This window comes from Pteropus alecto, unplaced genomic scaffold, assembly GCF_000325575.1.
Source record: "Pteropus alecto unplaced genomic scaffold, ASM32557v1 scaffold5, whole genome shotgun sequence".
Lineage (NCBI taxonomy): Eukaryota > Metazoa > Chordata > Mammalia > Chiroptera > Pteropodidae > Pteropus > Pteropus alecto.
The window spans coordinates 7,016,830-7,044,254 of record NW_006441953.1 but is presented as its reverse complement, the minus strand read 5'-3'; the positions used below and the strand labels follow the sequence as shown (position 1 = coordinate 7,044,254).

The 27,425-nt window shown below is 34.2% G+C and overlaps 1 protein-coding gene and 1 pseudogene across 2 annotated transcripts in view; one reads left to right on the top strand and one right to left on the bottom strand.

Annotated features, from left to right (window-relative positions):
* LOC107196177 lies at positions 1-27,242 on the bottom strand (annotated as a pseudogene).
* Positions 1-27,425, top strand: part of COL25A1 (collagen type XXV alpha 1 chain) — a 404,747-nt gene that overhangs the window by 22,393 nt on the left and 354,929 nt on the right. The gene's annotated exons all lie outside the window — the stretch shown is intronic.

The following is a 27,425-nucleotide window of genomic DNA, read 5'->3' as shown; positions in this document are numbered from 1 at the left end:
TTAGAAGTCTGAATTCTGAACAGAGTCTTGGTCTGGTGGTTTATATCCATCAGCTCATTCAACATTAGTTCCTCTTTTATCTTTAGTAGCTTTTCCAGAATTTCTATTTTCTCCATGAAACTCCAGGAGTTTTCCCAGTTCAAACTTGGGATTCTTCAGGATTTTTACTTTTCTAACAACGACATCATGGAATAGATAAATAGATTGGCAAGCCTTTTCTATATTTTTTCCAATGTTGTCTGGAATCAGTTTATTGTTTATCAGTTTATTCTTTCAAGTCTTTGTTTCTCTCTCATCATGATTTCTGTCTTCTGATTTTGGCAGACCAATTGGTGCAGAGCATAAGAGGTCTTCTGAATCTGATTTTTGCATTTTTTAGTAAAACCAACACAGAACAGACAAAGTAACTATCACTAGGTAGTCTTGACATCAACCTGAGCTTCAGTCATGGTCTGCTATTCTTTGACTCTGGACTACATTTTTTCAAGAATAGGATCCATGCCATGGAAGTTAGGCAGTTTTTGCCCTGACTGTCCTCAGTAATTAGTTTGGCATTTCTAAATGCAACTTCATCATTCTGTAACTCAGCAAGGCTCATTTCAAAAATACAACCCTTGTGGCCGTTAGGTGTAATTTTGGTTCCTTGAGTTCTTGTAACTAGTGTTTTCTCAATTTGTTTTATATTGAACATAGCTGATGCTTTCATATGATACCAATCTTTCTTAGAAAATGGATCAACCACTTTCTTCATGGCTCCCTTTTTGCTGCCTTTTGTAAAGTGCTTGTGTTTGCTGACTGCCGTGGTGCTGCTCAGAGAGGTGTGTTTCCTGTAAAATCGATAAGATTCAGGTTACACATTTTTGGAAAGAATGTTTTATAGGTGATTCTGTTTCATCTTTTGTTGATTTAACAGCTGAATAGAATTCCATTGACTGGACGTGTGATTTAAAAAATATTCTCAAAGGATGAACATTTGGGTTTTTTCTTGTCTTAAAACTTAAACATATAGTAATGCACTTCGGTGAAGAGAATGGAATACTCAAAATTTGCTCATGTTTTCATCTTCTTTGGTGAGTCCTGTTGAAGTGCTTAATATTTTTATGTTTCCTTTAGTTCTATAGCAGATCCAGAGTCTTCACATACACTTGTGCGAAAGACTCAGTTTAAGACCAAGGCATATACTTGAATCTCAGTGTTTAAAGGATCATCACCATATAGGGAAGTGTTTTGGCTGTAATGTGAAGGCTTTTGTGAGAACATGCTTGCTCTGAAGCTGGGTGGTGGTGGTGGGGGGCGGTATGTGTGTGCAGGTCAGCTTGGGGAAGAGCTCTAGGAACCACAGCTTCCTCATAAAATGATGTAGACCTTTTGCTAGATCCCAGATCCTGCCCCATCTTTTAATACTCGTAGAGATTAGAATTTCTTTATTAGAGCAAGTCTGTTCATATTTGTACTCTGAATTTTAGGATTTTCCGAACCAGGCTGGTCTGCAGAAAACATTTTATAGACTGTCTTTTATATTATTTGCTTTTATACACATTTTGCTTTTCAAGAACTCATAGTTTGCTTCTAATTATAGGAGAGCTATATTTTTTAAAAATCATAAAGTTACCTTCTTAATGGCTAAATACTAAATCAGTTGTATTCTTTGGTCCTTGACTATGAAAATCTTATGGCCATAATTAAGGAGGAATTTAAAATTGAATATTAAACACTTGTAACGAATTGGAGGATTAGTTTACTTTCTTAAAAAAATAATTTGTTGAGAGAATTCTTCAAGGAAAATGAACATCATGTCCAAATCACCTAAGTCTTCATGAAAAGAACTGATGCTGGAAGATGTTCTGTGGAGACACTATTCTCATTTTAAATACAGCATTAACAGAAGGCAATTTTTCACAATTTGCCAGACCTAAATACTTAGTGTAGTAGATAGTAAATTTTCATAAGAAATGCATTTATCATATATTTGGCAGTACATTTAGTTCTTAAGAATACTGTAGGAGCTGATAAATAGCCATTCAGCTCTACAAATATAACTTTCATAGGAAAAACATACAAAATATTTCTCATGAAATTATAGAACAAAATTCAATAACAATTAGTAGTTTAAAGCATCCAGCCTTTTTCTTGGATGAAACTGCCAGATATTTCTTATTTTAATATATTATTTCAACATGTGAAAAATGAATGCTAGACAGAGGGTATAATCATTGTACATTTAAAAAGCTACATAGTTGCATGCTGCTGACTAGTAGATTATACAATGTTTGAAATTATAAAGACCAAGTTCTATTATTGCGCTGCAGAGAAGTGGCCTGAATTGATATGCTAATTCAACTCAAGTTCATTGAAATAATAACACATATTACAATTCTAGAAAAGAGAAGGAATATTCACATGCAAGTCATGGTGTAACATAATAATAATAAAATGTATTAATTAGGCCAGAAAACCCTAAATATTGCACTGTAGAACAGAACCAGATACATAGAAATGATGTGTAATCTAAATTATCTGGAAGGTTCCCAAGGTATTTACTATTGAGTGAAATTTCTCTGTGATCTATGTGTTAATATTTTCAACAAACACTCTTGATTGTTTGAAGTGTGTGAAAACACAGGTTTTCCTGGGACGTTGTTTGGATATTTACATGCAGGAAAAATCCAAGTTAGTTGCTAGATACTTCTAAAGGAGAAATTTTTTAAAATTCTATTTCAAAACTGAAGAAATCAGTAAAATTGTTCCCCTCCCCTGACCCCACTCCTGCTTCTTGTCTTTCAATCAGCCTAATTACTTGAAGCAACTGCTTATAATCTTGGGCTTTTAGGAAAAGCTATAAATTGGTATGGATGTGTAGATGATGATGGACAGGGATTTCCTGTCTGTTTGATTAAATACATTGATCATTGAAAAAACGGAAGTCCTAATCCCATTGAAGGTTTTGATCATCTCTTTCAGAAGCATAGATGGAGGGGTACCAAGAGAAGGTTCAGGGCAACATATAATGCCACATTAATAACGCTATTATGCCTGGAACAAAGTTAGGTCATAGTTCTGCTGTGTGATGCACAGTTTGAACCATGCCTACAGTATTTTGTTTAGTTTTAAAGGAAATATTGACAAACTAAAGAAGTTCTAGAGGACAGCAATGGGATGAAGGGCATCTAGAATTTATCTTGTAAGAACGACAGGAGAAGAAAATGGGAACATTTAGCTTGAAGAAGACAAGAACTAGAGATTGTGGTGGTGTTGTTAAGGAAAGCAGAGTGGTTGTCTTCAGATGTGTGGCGTACCATTTCTACTTAGCACTATAGGGCAGAACTTGGATCCATGTGTGGAAGTTAACAGGGAACAAGTTTACGCCACTGGCCACTGGCCACCCCCACCCCTCAACAAGATTGTTTAAAAATGTCTTCCTTTTGATGCGGTTACTCTTCATCATTGAGGGAGTTCAAGAATTAGAATACAAATAGTTAAGTGCCTACTATATGTCTAGCACTGTGGTAGCTATACAAAATAATATGGTATAATCTTTATCCTTGAGAGCTTATCATGTAGTAAGAAGAGACACGTGTTATAAGAATAATTAAATATTATCAATTCTATGAAAGCAGTATATATGGCAGAGAAGAATGAGCTAGGGAAGACTTTGTAGAAGAGATTGTCTTTCACACTGAACAATGCATACGTGCTTGCCCAGTGGAGGGAGGTTGAGAGGAAAACAATCGCATGACTTCCTGTCAAAGGCTTTGTAGAAAGGCTTTTTGCCACTTTGGTGTCTGGGTGGTGGGTGCGTAACCCCGAGGGTCTGTTATAATTCTATAACTCCACCAAGTGATTGCCTTTCTAAAAAAACTTGGCAGAGAGAAACCTAACATTGTATTCTATTCTTGATATTGCCTGGAGTTAAATAGAAATTGTCACTTCTATTAATATTTCTTGTATAAAGAGTGAAGGAGACAGAATCATTAAAACTCATTGGGAAAATGCCTGTTGGCATTAAAGAGCACTTGTTTCCAAGTGAAGACAGATTCCCTCTCCAATCCTCTCTTCTCTCTCAGGCGCCTGTGCACATTCTGTAGCTGACTACATTCTCTGTGTGGCAAGATACTACAAAGAGGGTCACTTACATCTCTGTCTCGCTTTGTGCCCAGACACACTAATCTTTTTGTTAGGCCATGGTTGGTCACCTCAGACTAACCTCTATGAGACCTCTGGGGAAAAGTGGCTTGAGATGAACTTTTTGTGACAGACAGCCATCAGTTCAAAGCCTATGCAGTGTTAGGGTTGAAGGGAACTATAATGGTCCATGAGAAGAGACTCACAGGGGGTCCTTTTTCAGAGCAAAAGGACAGATGGTTTTCTCCACTTGAGATCATACACAATACACAATGGATCTAGGACTTGCTCCCCAACCATGCTACATGCACACATTCTTCATATGGGAACATACACTTTTTATAAACCCAGCGGGGGCACATTTACTCATTGCTACTGTTCTTTTCAGCTGTTTTGTTTATAGGCTAAGATGGCCCTTTTGTAGTGTGACAAAAAGGGAGCTTAGTAAAACATCGGCTCCATAAAGAGGGCCATTGTGTATACATGTACCTTCTGTGTAAAAACTAATTTTGTATTTTAAACACAATCAAAGGGAAGTTCAACAACTAATAACTCTGGGTCTCAATTATTTGTAGTAAGGTATAATCAATGGTTTTTACTGTGTTAACAGACTGAAAATTCTCATAGAGAAAGTTAATCATCTGTGTATTATATAAGATGACATATACTATAATATACCTAGACAATTTGTGTTATAACCATGTGTTCTGCACCAACCTACTTAAGTATCCATTATGCCAGTTTTACTTGCTGAATTTAGTAATTATTTTCGTGTTATATATAGGATCTGATTTTTCCATTAATATTTTAAAGAGCCTTAAGAACTTGAGTTTTTAAAGTTTAAATAAAAAAATATAACTTAAAAAATGTTTATTTCTCTGAATTCTTAAACTATTCGTTTTAACAAAAATTAATTGATGAGATAATTTTTAGCATTTTAAGTGATTACCTCTTTCTCCTAAGTGCCATATTTCCCACTTATTCAACAATATTAATATGAAATATTATATGAAAGGATCCTTATTTGTATTCATTATATTGAAAACAATAGCATGCTTTCCATCATTGTCAACTAATCTGAGGAAATGATTTCTCTCTTTGTAAACCAGTCTAAAGCTAAAAGGAGTAGCTGTTAATTTATTAGAATCTTATTAAACTATTAGAATTTTACTTATTAAGATTCTTTTTATCTCTTTTTGTTATATCCAGAATTAGAAATTTGAGATGAAAGTAATCTGTACACAGCAAATTAGGATATTTTCAATAATGAATCAGAAAAGTAGATTTTGAATTGAGTTTTGATTATCAAGATTTTTTTAAATAAAAAAATAAATAGAACATTTGATTGACAGGAAAATAAAAGATGCTTTGAAAAATTTGGAATCGTACTTTGTATGTACAAAGAAACATAACATGATACATGGTTGATTTTTAAAGTAAGTGTACTGGCTGTATGTGCCATGAATTCAGAGGAAAGAGGATTCAGGTTTATGTATCAGGTAATCTGCTTTTTGCCAGATAAAGAAGAAATGCCCTTTAAAAGTCCTTTTTATAGGTTTTTTTACAGTTTATAATTGATCTCACATTAATTATGTCATTTAATTTCTGTAGCAACCTGCATAGCAAGTATGACAGGCATTACTATCACAATTTGCATATAAGATGGACAGAGGAGAGGGGGGTTGGGGAGCTGGGAGGATGGGGTGAAGGGTTAAAGAAGTACAAATTAATAGCTGATGAATGGTCATGGGGATGGGAAGCATGGCATAGGGAATGCAGTTAGCATTAATATGGTGGCTAGGTGGAGGACCAGGGGAGGGAGGGAGCAATTGGGATTATTTTATGAACTATATAGATGTCTAACTAATGTACTGTATATGTGAAACTAATTTAAATAAATAAAAAAAATAAAATGGGGATAACGGTTAAAAAAAAAAAAAACTGACCCAGAGGCAATGCCACTTGCCCAAGGGTTGTTAGCCTTTATTTTTCTAGATATTAGGATGGGTCTTCTGCTGATTCACAGAATGATTATTTCCTTATAATAGGATTGCTGATACACTGAGAAAGATGTTCTTTAGAACTTTTGATAATATTGGAAACTGTTGAGTCAAATATAATTGCTTTCAGTCAACTAATTATATCTCATCAGAAGTTATCATCACATGAAAACATTATTTTGAAAACTTAGCTGGATGCTAAGCACTGTGTCAAGTGCTTATTTAATATAAGTTATCATCACATGAAAACATTATTTTGAAAACTTGGAATTTTATTGTCTCTTGGCAAGCAAGAAATGCAAAGGTTACATAATTTTCTGTGTATTAATGATATTCAATGGCCCAATTTGCTAATGTAGTTTAGTGCCACTTTGCTCCTTCCACAGGGCTATATAGGGCTCTGCATGGCACTTAGCTAATTTGAGCTAAATTAAACATTTCAATTATTGGCATCTAATTTAATAAAAAATTGGGGGTTTACTTCTTATGTAATGAATTCATTTTTAGTTTAAAAATGTCATTATCTTTTATTGGAAGACTTTTGTTTAGTAAATCTGACAATTACTATAATATTGGTTCTTGTGTAAATTGACTCTGGTAAGCAGGAAGTACTTTAATGGGCAGATGGGTATTGGGGTGTTACTGAGAAAGTAATCCTACACGTGGCATCTGATCTCTCTTTATCCTCTTTTTCATAAGTTCAGATATTTTCCTTGGCCTCTCCTTTCTTCCCCCCCCCCCCCCCCGTTAGGCATATATTGGGGACATTTCTAAAATGCAAATCTCTTTTAAATATTGTATCACATGTTTACTTAACAAATATTTATTGAGTTACCTGCTATGTGCCAGGCATTGGTATAGGTAGTGAAGATACAACGATAAATAAGATAACCATCTGATGTAAGTAGAGCAGTTTTAGAAGCTGCTGGGGTAAAGGTAACATGCTGTATCTTGGTAGAGATTCTGTTTACAGAGGTACACGGCTTTGTTAAAGCTAGAGATCAATATTTTTAGTTTTTTCTTTTTGTTGTAAAATTTACATATAATGACATGCACAAGTCTTAAATATAAATTTGCTGAATTTTGACAGATGCATTATCATCACAACTCTGCCTTCTTCCCTTGTCAGCAGGCAACCTTGCTTCCTACTTCACTGAGAAAATAGAAGCCATTAGACTAGACCCTTTCCTCGACTTATAAATATATCTGCAGTCACATCTGTCCTTTCTTTTTTTCTGTTATCACATGCAACATGTCCATACTCTTATCTGAGGCCAATTTTTGCCCCTGCTTTTTTTAAAATTTATTTTTCAATTACAGTTGACATACAATATTATATTAGTTTCAGGTGTACAACCTAGTGGTTAGGCATTTATATAACTTGTGAAATCACCTCAATAAGTCTAGTACCCTTCTGACACCATACATAGTTATTACGATATTATCAACTATATTCTCTATGCTGTACTTACATCTCTATGACTTTTTATAACTGCTTATTTGTACTTCTTCCTTTACCTTTTTCGCCCTTACTCCATCCCTGCTTGCATCTGGTGACCATCAATTTGTTCTCTGTATCTATGAATTTGTTTCTGTTTTGTTTGTTTATAAAATGCAAATCTTATATCATGCTTAAATACCTTCATCATTCCCATTGCTTTGAGGATGGAGTCCACTTGACACAGTGCTTAGCATCCAGCTCCAGGCAGCCTTCATTCCCTCAGACAGGCTTGGTTCCTACTTTGCGTCTTTGCTTCCTCTGCCAGGAATTTTCTCCACTCTCATTCTCTGCCCAGTAAATGCCTACCCATTCTTTAAGGTGGGCTCAAATAGTTAGACTCGCTCAAATAGTTAGAAGTTCCATGAGGGCTTGATATTTATAGTAATACCTCTTTGTATCTCAGTTATTTATTTCTGTCTTATACAGTACCTCCCTCATAGTAATATTCTATATACATTTGATGGAAAACTTCTGCTCTCAAAGAATTTCATGCAGAGTTGGGAAAAAATACAAATATCAATGAACCCATATTATAAAGATTATTTGGTTAATCCTAGATAATGCTCTCACAATTCCCTCTGTTTCTGTATCTTTTAAATAATGGAGTTGGATTAAATAATTTCCAAAGTATATTCTTGCTTTAAAATTTGGACATTTAAGGGCAGTAACGATTTGGTGTATTTTAATAATGGTATGTAAAAAGCAGTAGTTCATTTGCATAGTGTTGCCCACATTAATGAAAACCTTCATCCCCCTCCATGATTTTATTGTGATATAGCTGGAAAGAGACTCCTTGATATTTAACTTTTAAAAAATTTACAGAAATACACTGCATGCCAAGTTGAGAATTTCCTGAAAAAAGAAATAAAAACACTAATAGAATTTCGAGAGGATTTGGGATCCCCCCACCCCTCCCACCATTAATTCTTTGAAAAGTTTAACATGATTGCTGTAAAAGCTATATACTTTCTCCCCAGGTTCTCAATCCCATCTTAAAATTGGAGTAAAAAGTAACTCATTAGTATGAAAAATAACTATGGTACCCAGAGTTGAAGATTTTTTTATATAACGAACTCCCTTGAAAGGTGCTGGTCAAATTTCTTTTCTGCATAGTTCATAGCATGTAACTAGTACTCAGTAATATTTAATATAATGAATTACAGAGGCTTTGAAAATTTAGGCCTCTGAAGACTAAATCCAAGATGGTAGATGGGATTTTCACATTACTGTGAAGACAAGGTAGCAGTTGACATAGCAGTCTCCTGGGAGTGCTTCATCACATAAGTGAAAGAGCTATACTGACCTAATTTATTTTAGCAAGGGAAAGACTTCTCTTTAATAGCCACTTATTTAAAACCAAAGAAAAAAGATTAGAGGAAATGATATCATTTTCAACTAGGTAAAATAGAATATAGTACACTATAAAGTTTGGTATTTTCTCTACCAACTTCCTTTAACAGCCAACATTATTTTATGTGACTTCTTAAATTTACATTTTAGCTTGGTTTTTCTGTTACTAGGAATTTTACATTTAAGTGTTTTTGAGTAAAAATAATAATAATAAAAAAATAGCACTGTATTCTAAATCAATACAAAAAGAATGTTGGTTATTTTTCACTGAGGCAGCATTGGTGTAGCCAGCAGGAGGAGCTCAGGCGTTGGGACCAGATAGAGCTGGCCCTAATTATGGCTCAGCTGCTTACCAACTGCAAATTACTTAAATCCTTCCAGCCTCAGTTTCCTCATCCATAAAATAGAAATATTAATATCTTTTAAGAATTAGAAACAATGTAGTGCGGGCTTCTAACATAATGCTGGCATAATAGGAAGAGATTCAGTAAATGGAATATAATAATTGTGCTGGCTAAGTGTTAGATAATTATAATCTTTAAATTTTTGTCTAAAGAGTTATGTGTCATAGATTTTTTTTAGTGCCTAATATAGGGCCTGACACATGGCAGAGTCTTATAAATATTTACTGAATAAATGAATTAGTATAATTTTGTACAAAAAGACTTGGTCACATATACTATTAATGTCATGTAGCATAAATGTGAGATAAGGATAATTGAAGAAAAACTTAGGATTGGAGAAGTGGCCTAAAATTCCTGAGCTGTCATATAGCAGTGCTGGACCGCACCTTCCAGGGGCTGCTCCAGGGGCAGGACCTGCCCCTCAGGCTTTATATTTATGGGGTGGGTGGAGGGGCAGCGACAGTGAGGTAACCTTGAAGGAGGGAACCAGAGAAGCCTCCTGGTTTATGGAGGTGTTCTCCTTAGAAAGGAGGAGACTTCGGATCTCAGAGGCTGGGCAGTGTGTCCTTCTGTTGAACCAGCTCATACCTGTGGGGCCAACTTTTTCCTGAGCTTGGGACATCTGCATTTGTCTTCATGAGCAGTGGAAGTATTCTTATCTAGCAAATATCCTTTATAGTTCATACATATTAGGTTATCATAATTGGTCTGTAATGTTTTTCTGTTTCATAAATAGCAGTGTTAAATTTGTGCACATCTTTGGCTCCAGACATTTCATTTTAGAATATTTTGTTATTTTTGAATAGGTTAGACAAGTTAATTGTACAAGAATAAAAAAGGTAAAAGAAGTCTTTTTCCCCACCTCATCCCTAACCTAAACTACTCATCTGTCCAGAAGAAATCACAGTAAAGTATTTCTTTTGTATCTTTCTGGAGGAGGACTATGCATGCAAGTATATTATGTTCCAAATGCTTTATAAACTTGGACAGTGGTCACCACTTTTGTATAAGCATTGTGATTAAGTGCATAAATACTTTTCTTAATTATAAGTCTTTTTGAAAAGAAAACAAAATGAAGAAAGAAAGACAATGCTCAAATAATCGCAGACATACTTTGGTCACCCAAATCTTTTAATATATCTGCTGTTACCTGTGGTGAAAATAATTGTGTTTTCTTAAAACAACATTCTCTTTATATATATTGTAGATAGTCACACCTTTTAAGTTTTAGATTTCTCCCAAATAATTTCTCCTGCAGTGCACAGTTTTTCCATGCTACTGAAATGATCTTGATGAGTGAAAGTCAAAAGTAGGAAAAGACAATATGGGCTGAATCTAAACCTCAGACAAAGTCATATTTGATTAAAGGTCTTTTAGGCTGTTTTATACTGAGTTATCCATAAGAGAGATATACAAAATCTAACTGAATAAAGAAAAAAATTGAAGAGTTAAAAATTTTTGTTTAATTATTCTGCTCAAAATTTGCAATGGAATTTTGTTTAGTTTAATCAGGGACATGGAATGTTTTCTTTTAATTCGGTTGTTTTCTAGTTTCTGTAATTTTTTTCTTCCTTAGATCAGTTGAATAGGAAAGAACATTTCATGTCTTGACTGTAAAATTTTTTTGTTCACTGTGAGCTTGGAAGACATTTATTCAAATAACAAGTAAGTATGAGATTTCACCTGATTTATTTGGCCTTATTTTGTCAGTTATAAGAATAAGAATTTGTCACTAGTTGTGCTAGATGAATAGTGTTTCTAGCAATATATTTGGAAAGGTGACTAAATTGAACATTTTTTTCTTTTTCTTTAAAAATTTATTTATTTAAATTAGTTTCAAGTATACAGTACATTGGTTAGACATCTATATAGTTCATAAAAAGATCCCCCACTTTGTTCCCTCCCTCCCCTGGCCCTCCACCTAGCCATCATATTAATGCTAACTGCATTCCCTATCCATGCTCCCCATCCCTGTGACTATCAACTACTAATTTGACTTCTTTAACCTTTTGCCCCTTTCTCCCAGCTCCCCAACTCCCCTCCACTCTGTCTGTCACTAAATTGACCATCTGTAACAAACCCACACACACACACGCAAAACTCTGTAGACTTTTCTCATCTGGTTTTAAGAGCTATAGCTCAGCATTTGGGTTCATTAGCTTCTACACCATGTGATTTAGGATGATCTCAGATTCATGTGATGCAATTTAATCTAATTAAGACGGTGCAGAATAAACTTGGAGTGCAATAGTGAAGGCTGTCAGAGGACTCCCAAAAGGCTGACAGTACAAAAGTTATGGGTTGAGTTTATAACTATAATTGCTACTTGGTTTTTGCTTAAAAGGAACATGTAATTCAACTGTACAGAAAAAGATTTGTATCCACATTTTTTTATGTCATTTTTTTTTCAAGATTAGGAATAATCTTTATCCTCTCTTCCTACAGTGAATAAATACTTTTTTAGATGGTAGTGGATATAAACATTATGCATCAAGGATGTCATGCTGACTGGTTAGGAGGCAAACATTTATTTATGAAAGCCAGTCCTAGATTATTAGTGCATTGTCCCCTGGCTTCCATATTTTGATGTGTTTAATGCCAATAACATAAACTATCTATAAAGTATATTTTAGGGTCAATGGGGCCTTTTTAGGATACTGGAAGTTACACTGCTTAAAGCATAAGCTTCATCTTGATATTCTCCATTAAACCACTCTATTGTCATATGAGGATTTCTGAAGGTCATTCATTTTCACCTTATTTCCAGAGGATAACTGTGGCTTGTCTACTTCTTTAGCTGCTCATCCATAGCTTTCTAAGCAAATAATAAATAGCTGATATTCATTATACTGAGTACCAAGCATTGTTTTAAGTCCTTTCCATGTATCATTTCGGTTAATCCTTACAACACCCTATTTACCCTCTTTTATGGATGGAATAAATGAGCCCCAAAGAAGTTAAATAACTTTCACAGATATGTAACTTTTAAAGTAGAGGTTAGCTCTGTCTTATTCCAGAATCCAGACTCCTACCTGTTACACCTACTCTCCTGAAGAGAAGACAAGACCCTATTTAAAAAAATCTTTAACAAAAGAAACATTTGGAGGTAGTTATTAGCAGGAAGGATGAGCAGAGAGTGGAAAAGTACGTGGGAGAAGAGAAGAACTGTGGAAAAACATTCTATTAATATGAGAGGAACCTAGAGAATGGGTTGTAAGTGCTGATATGGCTTGATTGTGGTTTCTGTTGCTTTAAACAAGAGTACCAGTTAAATTTGTTATATCATTTAATTCTTTTTTTTAGGTTGACTTTCTGAATGCTTTTCCTCCTAATATTGCTTGTTTTTAATAACCATTTAGCGGGTAGATAATCAGAAAAAGCAGATCAGATATTCTGAAAGTAAAATTTAGGAAGGTCTTACGGTATGTAGCATTGGGCTATAACAATGGTTATTCTGGAGAAGAATCTGGACATTGGTATTCTGAAATTATTATTTCTTTAATTCTTTATGTAGTTTAAGTGGCATAAAAATACAAACATGTCTTGCTCCTCTTTAGTATATACTGTTATCACATCAAGAAAATACATGCAAGAATGTGTGTTTATTACCTTAATTATAAGTTCATTTTACTGAAAAAAGTATAAGGAAAATTTCACTGTTAATTGAAAAGAAATGTTAACGAGAAAGCATAGTCTGTTTAAAGAAAGCAGTGCTATTGAAATTGTCACTTGGCCTCCAGCTCAGAGTATTATTGCAGATACGATCATTAGTCCAAAGTTTTAGCCCATGTTGAACACTTTGCAGTGTCTCAATTCTCTGACTTTAATAGATAGGTTAATAGATTAGAGTAGGAGAGTTGAACCAATTTAGCTCATGGTTTGCCCTGAAAACTTGAGGATTTTCTAATTAAATACTGGATGATCAGTGAGCTTTGCTCAGCTTACTAAATCATGAATTTTTCCATCTCAGTGACAGGGTTAAAATTGAAAATGTCACAATGTCTGAATAAGAACATGATTCATGGACTTGAACTTGAACTTGCTTTCAAATTTCTTTATTAAAAAACCAGACATTTAAAATAGATTAACCAGAAATTATGGTGTATTAACCTGCCGTTTAGCAAGATTGTGTTTCTAAGATGGAAGACATTTACTTTTTCAACAAAGTGATATTGGTCTTTATAAAATATAATAAAATTAATTACCCAATATCAGAAGTAAAAATGACATGGTCCAAAATAACAGAAGTCAGAACTCATTAGTGTTAATGAGTGGGATTGTTGAAGATGTTTGCGAATCTGGTCCTGCTAATAATACCACATGTTGCTGGATTTCATTTGAAATCTCCTTAGAGGCATTTGACCAGCAGGCCTGATACCTAGTTGGGCATCTCAAACTTGAAATGACTTAGACTGAATTTATCATTCTCCTTTTTCCATCTAATTTGCTCCTCCCTTTGTACCTCTCTTGGTGAATGGTGGTCATTGTCCAAACTAGACGCTTGAGAACTATTCTTGACTTCCCCTGCACTCCCTATAATTTTCATTCACCAAGTCCCATCTCTTCTCTTCCTAAAGTTCTCAGGTCTGTCTGCTTTTTTCTGATCCTTCTGTTACTACTGTAGTGTTGCCCACCAATATCTTTCCATCTTCGGGATGGTAACAGCCTACAGACTGGTTTCACCTATTTTATGGTTGCTCTTCTCTAAGTCTGTTTTCCACACAGCAGCCAGAACGCTCCTTCTAAAATAAAATCTGGTAAAGTCTGAAGCAAATTTAAACCTGTGAGCACAGATAACAAGGCCTTGACAGGGCCTCTAGAAGACTTCCCAGCTTCTTCTCTTCCCTCCTGGTTGCGCTGTAGCCGTATTGCACCATTTCCTCTTCTCTCCTGTTGCGTGCTCTTTACAACGTCTGGATCTTCACCCATAATGTCATGGCAGACTGTTCACCCTCCTCAGCCTTCAGTCCCAGCTTAAACTTCTCTTCCATCCTGAAGCTTAAGATCTCCTGCTTCTGTGCTTCTGTCTGGATTCTGTAGAACTCAGTACTTTAAAAAACTTGTACTTATAATTCTTTTTTGTTATTTCTTATTAGGTGTTTTGTTCCATTAGACTCTAAGGTACATGAAGGAAGGGACTCTTTCTTGCCCATCATTGTATGCCAAGAATTTTTCATGGTGCTTGGGCCACAGGAAATGTTTAACAACTATTTATTTAATGAATGAATGATTGAGGTGTGCTTTTTTTTTTCCTGGTGGACTACAGTATCTCTTATGTTACTCTGCAAAATATGTTCTCAAGGTGGCATTCTCAAAGAAGAGAATTTAGAAAATGTAACTAGTAGAGTGCTTAAGCCTCAGTGAAAATGAGTTAGGAATCTAGTATAAAATTCCAGAGGCAGAGAGGGCTTTGTTTAAAACAATGTTCAGATTATCAATCTGTCCATTAACCTCATACCAATTTCTAGTGGAACAGAGTCTATAGTTTTCCACAGTAATGGATTATGGGAACTAACAAACTTCAAGTTAGACAGTTCTTTTTAATACTTAACCTAAACTTGTCTTTGCTATAATATAAACTCATTTCCGATCTGTACACGTATTAATGTTATTATACATATTATATACATACTTATGTTATTACCAAGTTTTTCTGTTTTCCTCTACTATCTAAGGTTTTTTCTCCCTTTCATATCAATCTTATTTTTTGATCTTTTATTTATTTTTATTGCTTGTATTTTAATCTTTCTGAGTATGCCACCCTTGAAGTCATAAACCAGGATAATCAATACCTGATTAGTACTGAATACAGTGAAAGGATCACTACTCTTTAAAGGCTTGCCATTGTGCTCTTTTGAAATATAGCTCCAGCAGATTTCCATATGATATATTGGAAATGCTTTAATAATCTGTGATTTAAAATATTATTGCCCTTAGACAAAAGGTTTCGAATGGCTAGATTGCCAGAAAATCATTCCTTCTAACAAAATACTATTGAACATTAAGAACTTAAAACCACCTGTGTGATCCATGGGGCTGTTAATATGCATCCCTATTTTAGTGTTTTGTCCACATTGGACTTAATTATGACCCTTTTGTCAAAGAAACTCTAAAGGAAAGAATATGTACTTTACAAATTGTATGACACTTTTTTTCTGTAATCAGTAACTTTGCTAATGACCTGAGAGGAATGGCTCTTCCAGGCCTGCAGTGGTTATAATATATAACATGATGCTCTAGATGCTCTATTATGTAGTATAATCCTTTTTTTTTTTTTTCAACAAGCAAACTTGGTTATGGCTAAGATGGGAGAGTTTTAGAGCTTGCATTAAATCATGCATTTAAGAATATAGTAGGTAAATGTATGAGATAATAGGGAAATGCTCTGAAAATGTATAGATTGGAAATCAAGGTCGTGTTGACCGTAAGGCATGTCCTCTTACTGCTTATTCTTATAGTGAGCAAAAGTGTTTTATGATAAAAAGCAAAAGGGAAATAACATTGGCTAATGCTATTTTAAATTGCTATATATCAGAATATTAAATGACTATACTATTATTACCTCAGTCATGATTTGCCATGAGAGCACTTTGACAGATGCTTAACGGAGATGCTTATGTGGGCAAATGCTGCCTGTTAAGAGGGAGACACAGTTTCTTTATATTTATAAAGTTGATTTCAGTTCAAGAAGTATTTATTTAGCACTTTGTAGTGTGTCTAGCATATACTGTGTACTGTGAGGAATTCTAGTAAAAATTTTTTTTCTTCTGATGAGAACTTTTAAGATCTATTCTCTCAGCAACTTTCAATTATACAATATAGTGTCGTTAACTATAGTCACCATCTGGTTTTATATTTTTAAACTAGTTTGTCCAGTGGTTCAATCACAGATGATCCTCAGATCCTACTTTAATGAATGCTGCTTTATTTTTCCTTTTCTCTCCCTAACAAAGCATTCCTGACAGCCACCCATACTGATTTCTTCCTCGGACTCTAGAGTAGCATAATGACATCTCTGAATAGTCCTCAATAGTTTATCTTCTTGCATTGTTCTTTATTTCATTTGATTAGATCTCAGTTCTGAACTAGATTAAACACTCTATGGAGGAATCCTATATCTTAAATGATGGTATATAAATGTATAATAAATATTAAATAATATTGGCATGAGGAATGCTATTTTTGACTTTAAGACATTACAGATAATCAAATATCAAAGAAATATAATACTTTAAAATACTATAATTTTAAATAAGGGCTACTTAAACATTTTTATGGTTTTCATTATCTTCCAGTTTTCAGAGAAATTTTCCTTAGTTGCTTTATTTTTGAAATGATAATAGTTATAACAATAATTTGTGTCATTCTTTATAATTTACAGATTATATTTAGATATATAAGTAAATTGGGTTAGCACTTGTATTTAAACTAAAATTGGAAAATCTTTTACTTTTAGCATTGATTCCTGCCCTCTCCCTCCCCCATTATAGAGGTAATATAAGCTTGTTGGGGGAAACTATAGAATATAAGAACTTATAGAAAAGATAGGTAATGACTTAATGTTTAAACATGTTTCCTTTTTTAAATAAATGTTAAATATGTTTTACATAATTGAGAGTATATACTGTAAATAAGATTTTATTTTTTTCACTTAACATTATTCAATAAGTATTGAATAAACATTTTCCATGTTATTAAAAATCTTTATAAATGTCATTCTCAATATTTACATGGTAAAGATATACCTACATTGTTTTTCATATAATCCACCATTTAAAAAATAGAATGCTTCTAGGTAAGACTTTTAGAGGGGATAAGATATTTAAAAGCAATGTTGGTTACTTGTATAAGTAGAAATATTTACTTCCTGTTTAAGTTCTGAAAACTTAGTATTACTTCCCATTTTACCAAATTCTTTTAATTCGATTCAACTTTTTTTTTTTTACCCTGTTCACTTTGCTATGTAGCTCTCTTCGAATTAAGGAATCAATTTATGAAACTTTCTTCTGTTGTCCTCTGTTGCCCAGGACTCATTGAATAAAAAGATATTTCAAAGAGTTTATAGTATGATATTCAGCATTTCAAAGAAAACATCTTGAAAATGTTGATGTTGACAATACAGGAAGCTTTGTAAAAGGGACTGAGTTAAACCAAGGAGAGTTTTCTCATCTGTTCTCACTTTGTACCTGGTGCAGGTGCAACTTGAATCATAAATTGGAATTCTAGCTAAGTAAAAATTTTAGAAAGAGTTCATTCATCTCTTGTTAGTCACACACTAAAATCTTTATTTATTTTTAAGACTCCATAGTATATGCAATGAATGAATGATATGGCAGGCTCTGGTTATATTGCTTCTGTCTTTTCCTTTCTGTTTTTCTTTCGTTGTTGTTTTGAAACTAGCATTGCTTTAATGGGATTTAATGGGAGAAAGATGCCAGAGATAGCTTTTAAAAATGGAAGTAGATAGTAGTTCTCTGCCTACAAAGATTGTTTATATGAATGTAAATACTTAGCTGTATAAACATGAATATAGTTCTCATATTTGAGTTAACGCTTTTGGTAATCTTAACTGCTGCTTTCGGCGAGCTATCCAAAACTCTTGGGAGGACTGTGCTGTGGCAGTTTAACGTGACATTCCTATTGCATCAGAGCTAGGGTAATGCCTTATATAATTGAAATTGATCAACATAATCTTTGGATTTTCTCTATTAAATCAAAATAAAGATATAGAAAAAGAAAATGCCATTAGTCTCAATGACAGAATTGTAGTTTCTGCCTACAGACTTTTTCTTTTAGTTACTATGGCAACAAAGCCCCATTCTTCTAGTAATTAAGAAGTATCAACAGTATTTGGAAGAAACAGATGATAGTTCACAGCAAGAAACATTTTAAATGAAAATTGTTTTTTTTTGAAATTGGAAAGTTATATCTTAAAAACAGGATTTAATATCTAAACAGCTTGATCTAAACACAGAAACATAAGGAACTGATGTATTTCAAAGTGATTTGTAAATTTTAAAGTAATGTGAAGATATAGTTGGTTATAACTTAAAATTTTCGTAACAGTGAATTCACAAATATCACAAAAAATAAAGATAAAAGTGTAAATGGAATTCGAAATTGTTAGACCATAACCAATTTGGCTGGAAAGCTCAGAGAAGATGTCTTAAAAAGGGTGGTAATTAGATTGGATTTTAAATGATTGTATTTAAGAAGTCGATAATTTGCGAATGGGGGGATCCTTCAGATAGAAGAAATAGCAAGAACACATGCTTGAAGTTATAGTTTAAAAGCAATAACCCAATCAGTTATTTTTGCATTATAGCATAGCGGTTAAAGCATAACTCTAGAGCCCGCTTACCTGCATTCAAATTTTGGTGTCATTACTAATATTATTATTTTCATTATTGTTAATAACATTTATAGTGGGGTGTTGTACAATATTTTTCTGAAAAGGTAATAAACCAATAATTTCATTATAGATTTATTATTAATAATGTAATAAAATGATATAATGATAATATTTATTAAGCACTTAATAAACAGTGCAGCCACTGTTTCAAGTGTTTTATATATATTCATTTTATACTCAACATAATTATGAGGTAAGTACAATTATTTATTTCCATTTTACACACTGAGAGTCTAAATTGCCTAAGGTCAGACAACTCATAAGTTTAAGTAGGGCCATGTTGTGGAGCAGTTTATTTATTTATTATTTTTTTCAACTCTTTTAAAAAATTTTATTTTTACCAGTTTCGAGAGATAATTGACATAAGTTTAAGGTGTACAGCATCATGGGGAGCAGTTAAATATAAGAATGCATATGGATAATGAAAAAGACTATGAGGACGACTATTGTATGGTTCCTGGAAAACCATTTTGATTTCTTCACAGAGGAGTAATATGGTCAGACAGTGTTTTAAGGCAATTAAACTAGAAAGTATGGAGGACATGGAAGAGGCCTAAGAGAAGCGTGGCTCAAAGGCCTGTAGTTTTCAACTGTGAGATTATAAGGGCCTGAGGTTGGCCAGGGGCAGGAAGAATGGTAAGGGGAGGCCAGAAAAGAGGATTCAGTTAGGCTCTGTTGCTAATTGGTGGGGGAGAAGAAGGTGTCAGTGATGATTTATAGGTGTTTTACTTAGGTAAATAGTGATATCATTAAAAGGTAGTCTATCTGTCCTCATATATAACCAACTCCTGAATGCTTAACATTTCAACCTTTTTTATGTTGGTGACTATTTTTAAGTCTTGGCTGTCTGTCCTCTTACCTCATTCTTCCTTCAGAGTTCTTTCCTGTAGTGCACAGTCTTCAAAGTCTCAATTTGGAGCTCATTTTCTTTTACATGCCCACTTCATTATAGAGGATGTATGCTTTTCAGTTACCTTTAATCTGGAGGCAGGGTAACCTCATGGAAGGAGAAAGCTGGGCCTGAATCCCAGCTACACATCATTAGCTGTGTAATAACAATGTCTTTGATCTTAGTTTGCTCGTTTATGAATGGGAATGATACCTACCTTATGGAGTTATTATGGGTACTAAATGAATCAGGGGAAAAGGCTCAAAACACAGTAGTCCTTTACCAAGTTTTATTTGCTTCTTTTGTTCCCTTTTTTCCTATTTCAATATTTCCCTTCAGTTCATGTTGCTTTCCTGATAGGGGCTCTTCCTATATTAAGAGGGAATAGTCATGATTTTCTTTTGCTTGCCAGATGTTAAACTGTACATTATCATCTTTCATGAATAAATAGTATAGTGATTGTCTTTTTGTTTTAAACATGGAATGAGTTAATACTCTAAAAATATAAGCCATGAACTACAAAGAGATGTAATAATAAACTGGTTTTATGTGAAATTACATTTCAGACTGAGTGTGAAAATATATCTTCAAATTGGATCCTTAAGTGCACTATGAAGACAAACTGTAGGAACAAGATATATGAAAGATAAAATTTTCTAATCCCTTACATATCTAGAAATTTTATTTTTACAGATGTTACGGATGATACAATGATTTATCTTTTATGTAGCAATTATAATAAGAATTTCATTTCATTCAACAGATGCTGTTGTAAAGAGAATGTATCTCAGCAAAATACTGACTCACACAGAGTGATAGGAAGCATCTTTTTTGTAGATCGATGAGCCAAGATGGTATTTGCTATGGATAACTAGTCAAAGTGGTACAGTTAGCCAAGTTCTTGTTAGGGATTTGGAAATGACCCATAGGAGAGTTTTCCCTGATTCAGTTAACTTTTGTGGACTCCAGTATTTCAAGGGTAATATAAAATAATAAAATGTTAAAAATAATCTCAGAATGTAGAGAGGTTTTAAGTATGACCTAGTACAACCACTTTGTTTTAGAAAGGAAGAAACTGAGGCCTAATGATCAAAAGAATCTTGCCCAAAAGTCCCCATAATGCAGGAGTCCCCAACCTACCGGGCTGCAGACCAGTACTAGTTTGTGGCCTGTTGGGAACTGGGCCGCACAGCAGGAGGTGAGCGGCGGGCGGGCCAGTGAGTGAAGCTTCATCAGTATTTGCAGCCGCTCCCCAGCACTAGCATCACTGCCTCAGCTCCACATTAGATCATCAGGCATTAGATTCTCATAGGAGCACCCATCCCTGGTGCCAAAAAGGTTGGGGACTGCCACAGTGATTGTGGCAAACCAGAGTTCCAATTTAGGTAATTCCCAGTGTTCTTGCCACTTTGTCACAAAAACCCATGATCATTTAAACATTATTTCAACCAAACCGTGGCCTAGAAATGAGGTTTCTATGAAATCGAAAAAAAAAAAATAATAGGACTTGGAACTAAAATTCTTCAATCGTTATTTCTGATTGCTTTTTCTATTTCATATTTCTTTAAAAATAAATTAAAAAATCTTTAAAATCACACAGGTTCAGTTATATTTAAACTATTTACATGGAATGAATGTTTCAGGAATATGCATCATGTTGGTATACTGTGTACTGACATTCTGCTGAGAAATGCGAACTCTATTTCGAGAAGACCCCTCAAAGGTTGCTTGTGGTCAAGCTAGTTGTGGTTGTACACATTCACCCAAGGTAAATTTGATCTGACAAAACTTAACTATCTATGCATTTTCTGAATGAAAAAAAAAATCTTAACTTTTAACTTGATATAGTACCAGAAAGCCACTTTAAAACAATATGGTAAATCCTTTTGCTTTCCTGCTTAGGTTAAATTCATACCAACACACACACACACACACACACACACACACACACACACACACACACGACAGTGCTTAACATGATCATATCTGTTTATAGTTTCTTTATGTGACTCCTTTCCAAAAGGCTTCAGATTCATGTGAGAGGAGGTGAGGTTAGCATTGATGAACAAATGGGGGAACTGGATAGGCTCTGTTCTAAAGCCTAGTTGTGCCTTTTGGGCTATCACTTGAAATCCGTAAAATGCTCATTTTATTTAACTGAGATATAAGAGCAAAATGGAATAGAAACTTTGACATTTCCAAAACTCAAAGCCAGTTTTGTTAGCGTATATAACAGATGCAGTATTCAGTGTGAGGTAAATATACATGAGATTGTCATAAAGCATCAATCTTTTGAAGTTAGTGTTTTAATGAGAGGAATTTATTTGTTGTTGCTCCTTTGATTTTTTTTTATCAGCTTCTACTTTTCTGGTTTAGAGGAAGACTAGAAAAAGGGTAAAGAGGTTTTAAAAAACAGTTTACTACATAAAAATAAAGATTATTTGAATGAATGAGTGAGCAGTGGTTTTGTTACGAGAGGGTATAGTTGAGGGAGAGGAAAAGGGCTGTGCATAAGAATTACCCAGATAGACTTCCCAACCACCCTTTCCCATTCTGAGATACTCGGCCTGCGGGGAGAATCATGGCTTTGGAGCAGTGAGTTAAAATATTTTTGGAAAGCACCCAAACCATGAGGCCTGTGAGTTTTGCACCAAATTTTCAACTTCAGTCGGTTTATTTTAGCAATGTGGCACTTTTTTGGTTTGATGATTTAAGTTTTATTTTTAAATTAAATTGTAGTATACAATGAAGTTACTCTGGAAATATATGAGTTTAAATCTTCCAAGGGTACTATTTATGAGCAAAATAATTTTTCATTATGGCTAAGCTCAGAATTCCTAAAAAATTGTAGAAATCATATTCTTATTGTTCCAAATGACAGAGCTCTCCCAGCAAGTAAAGATTTCACTAAGAAGAGGTATTTTCCTACCCAAGCAGAATACTTATTTTTTTGAGTTCAATTGCCAGATTTCACCTTATAGAAAAATATAGCATATTCTTTGCCTAGTGACTCCAATTCATCCCTAATGGATGAAATTTGTAAGCCTTGTATTTGCATTAGTGCTTTTTGAAACTAAGAGAATTCTGTGAAAACACAGTACAGTTACTGGTGCATGATAGAAGCTCAAGAAATGCTAATTTTCTTTTCTCCCCTTTCTTCCTCCTCAGGAGACATTGAGAGGTGTACAGAATTTATTTTAAGGAATTAATATATTTATTGGTTTGGAAACCCTGTCAAAAATTTAGAACAATCTCTCTGCTCAGTGTTTCTCATTTTCAAGCACATTGATCAAAATGTAGTGACAGGAGTTTATTAAAAGAATTTCATTCAATTTAGCTCAATTTAACTGAATTTTATTTACTGTCTACTACACATAAGACATTTGTATAGACATTGTAGAGGATAGAAAGATGAGTATAACATTGTTCCTTTATTCAGGGAGTTTATAGTCCAATATTGGTGAATATGGGTGGGGTATATACTCAATAAAATTTGTAAATATACACATATTCACATGTATATATATAAACATATACACATGTATACATAGCACCCTATAGAATCCAGGTGTCCAAACTTCTAACCCATTATTGCTGTCTATACCATATGCCTCTGCTACTAGATGCCAACTCCTGAAGAAAGAAAGTGGGTTTTAATTCCTAGCTCCCATTTATTTAGTGTAGCCTGTAAGTGCTTTGCTATGTTTCCAAAATGTTAAGCCCTCTCTCACTAAATTAGAATATTTGAAGGAAGCATGCATGAATTAGGAAACTATATTAATTATAGATTATTTATAAGTAAGCATAAATTTAAAAAATTATTTCAAGTACATACACCAACCCAATTTCCATGCCAACAAATGTTTTGTTGATAGAAGAAAGTAGAAATTTTACTGGGCTTGCTTTAATGAACATATAAGAGTCTAGTGTAATTAATGTTCTGAAATACTTAAAAACAGTTCACCTAGAAAGTTTAAGTAGGTCATGCATATTTACTTTAGTAATTTTTTCTTTTTAATAAACCCTTTCTTTAATAGATGAAAGGTGAAATTAAATCTTATCTTGTAAAGTGTAATAGATTGAGTATTATTGGCAATGGAATTATGATTATTACTGTATTACATATATATAAAACTTTTTTTGTTACTTTGTCTCTCTTTCTATTTTAAGATTTTTGGTTTTGATGTAGAAAATGACAGTGTTTTCTCCCTAAGCATCTAATCTGTACTCGGCCGAGGTGGACATCAGGTAGCTTCTTAATATATTCATTATGCAAAGAACTGCATTATGCCTTGAAGAATGTGAAGATGAAGGAGATATTAAGATGACATGACTCTTTGCTTCAAGTTACTTATAGTCTATTAGGAGATAGTGTGTATAATTACAAAGGGGGATACCATGTTCCATAAAAGAGGTTCAAATAGAGTACTGTGAGAATTTAGAGAAAAGAGTTGTAACTTTTGTCCAGGAGACTTAAGGAGGAGCTAGTGTTTGAGCCGTGCTCTTAAAGGAGAGGTTGCATTTGAGTTAAAGGAAGATATAAGGTATTTCTGAACAGTTTTTACAATGTGTATGAATTAATTAAGGTTATGCTTAAAAGATCTTGTTCTTACTACAAAGTTTGGCACCTTGTAGGTGTTCAATAAATATATGCTGAATAATTGCATGAACTACACCGTTAATTGTATGCCACTAGCCATCTGTCTTCTTTATATGAAGGCTATTATAAAAGTAATTGAAAAATATTTTCCCATGTACTGACTTGAGCAGTGCCTCTGCATTTATCAAGGGCTTTAACTGCTTATATTCATTGTCTCATGAACATTACCCATCTTGCTTTGTCTCTGAAAAATGGTGCAGCTGCTCGGTGGCTGTTTCACCCATCCCTCACTAATCAGCTGTTCACCAGCAAGCTGGATTGACATCTGACAAATAGACAATTGTCTGTAGGGAATGAGAGGAGAAGTGGTCAGCAGTTGGGAGGTGACTAGGCTCTGGTTTGGTTTTATTGCATTGCCTGGGTGGAGATTGATGGATGCTTATTTTTAAGCCAGTTATGAAGATAAGAAGATGCGAATGATTTTTGTGTGGGACAACTCTGAAATGCTGTTTCATGAAGGCAAGCAGAGTGCAGAAGTTAGTGCAACGCTACTCTAGATTCAAGTGTCTTGAGTGTTGCTAATTGAATACATAGTTGTGTCTAACACAACTGCCTGAATAACCGATGAAGATTTCAACCTCCATGTAGGATCAATATATATTCTGGAGACACATGAAAGCAAAACAAACTTTGCCATAGTTGGAGACATGTGTGTTAATAGAAATGATGAGAGTCTGAAAAAAGAAAATGTTAATCACCTTTTTACTAATTGTAACTCTGAACAAGCTAGATGAAGAATAAAAGGTTTCAAATTAGCCTGGCTTAGGACTAGAGAAAAATGCTAATTATAATTAAAAACGTAAATTTATATTGGGCTGCATAGAAGGTAAAACATTCTCAGATACTGTCTTGAGTGTTGAACAGTATGGCCTGTTCTCCCTTCTCATTCTTTTCAATTTACTTAGCATTTGACTCTGTTGACTATACCTCCTTCTGCAACTTTCCCTTGGCTTCCAGGACAGTAATCTCTCTTGATTCCCTCCTTTTCCTAGTCATCTCTCTCTCCTAGACCCCTTATTTCTTCTGCTGGCTAAACTTCATGCCGTTTTACTTGGATCTTGTTTCATATCTTTATGCTCTTTCTTGCGATATCATCTGTTCAGATGAATCCCATATCTTTTAATTCTGATCTTTTGAGCTGCGTGCAGCCCCATATTTTTACCTACCTGGGGGGAGTATCCTATGCAGAATGCCTTAGTTTTATATCACACTTAGCATACTCGAGATTAACTTCATCTGCTAAATCTGCTCCTCTTGCTATGTACCTACTTGTTTGTTACTGACAATATCTCGACATTCCTTTCTTGTGATTCTCCCATTCATTAGTTTTAAAGTCTCTGCATTGTACCTGAACATTGTTCCACTTGCCCTAATTCAGGCTCACCACACCACTTGTAGGTTTTTCAGCTGGTTGTAATTGCCTTCTATTAATTGACTTCCTTACCTTCATCTTTCTTTACCTGACATTACGACTCTTCCATGATCAGACTCCTTCCTACCTTTTCAGGTTTCTCTCTCTATACTTCCTTTCCCCTGTACCATGTGCCCCGCCCCCACCCCCAATCTGGACATTGTAAATTTCTCATGTATACAAATATCAAGTCTTCTCATTTTAGGACTTTGATTATACTCATCTCCTTCATTTCCATTTTTTAGAGCCCATTTCAAATGCAGGTCTCCCAATTTAGAAATAATTCGTAAGCATCTGAACCTTTAGAGCACCTATTCTGTTTCTTTTTAGTGGCAATTGTTACGGTCTGCCTTGCATTCCAGTGCTCATTTCTGTGCATTTTCCATGTAAGTGTTTTGAAGGTCAGACTCACATGTGGTTTCATTTTTATATCCCTTACAAACCCCAGAACAGAGACCTCTTCTTAGGCAATTTAACAAGTTTGTAAAATGAATAAATACATGAATCAAGAAGTTTAACAGAGATAGAGCATAAAGAGGAGAAAGATGATAGACTCAGATGTGGAGAAAAATGAGGACAGTAGTGTCAAACTCTATAGAAGAATTAAATTGGAGTACAGTTTAGTCCCAAAATATTTATAAAATTTTAAGATTTGTTGAGTGTTTATTCAGAGGTATTTTAATTTAGCTATAAAGGTACAGATATGCAGATATACTAATTTATAATAAGTATGTTAAGGAAATTGTCACATAAGATCACAAATCACTTCAGAGAGAACAAGAATGCCTTGAGATATGATAGGATACTCACTCATCACCAATTAGAATCCATTTACTTTTGTTACATTGTTTGAATATCCAATGATCAGAATTTTATTGCTGTAAATGACAATGATTTAGTCTCTAAAACTTACTTTTACTATAATGATTTATTTATTGCTGGAGTTAGTAGTTCTCTAGCTCTACCACATGCTTACTATATGATTTATCATTTGCTTAATTTTATAGTAAGAGATGGATGTTGGCATACAACATCTTAAGGCAAATCTGAATATTGATCGTTATAATCATCACAGCTTTAAAATGTTGCTTCTGAGCAGACATAGGGAATTTGAAATATCTACTTGTGATAATGTATATCTTCCTGCTTAAAAATGATTTCGTGCTACTTTGGATGCTCTTATCGCAGATAGTATTTTCATTTTGTGTATTATTTATGCTCTTTCAGCAAAATATTTTTTGTTATTTACTAAAACACAATTAGAGGGTCATCTATTTAAAAAAACAGTAGCCGTCAGGTGCATACCTCCCCTCCCCATGGTCATCGTTCTTAATGTAGGCTTCTTTATCTTTTTTAGGTTTGATCCTTAGTTTGTGCTGTGGTTTTGGTAAATTATCATCTGCTGTGTTTTTAGTCGGTATCCTGTGCTGGTAACTACCACTGTGCTCTAGTTCCCAGTCTCTGCAGCCAGGGTTACCATAGTAGGTGTTCATTTAGTGTTTGTACAGTGATTGGATGAATAGATTCAGCTTTGAATTGCAGTCAAATCTGCTGCTTGTTGATTGTATTCCCTGCTTGTTCGAGTTTTTCCTGCCTTTTCTTTACCCATCAGTGTGCTCCACACATGTGGTAGGAACCTCTGTTAATTCAGGTTTGGGTCTCCATCTTTGAGGGCT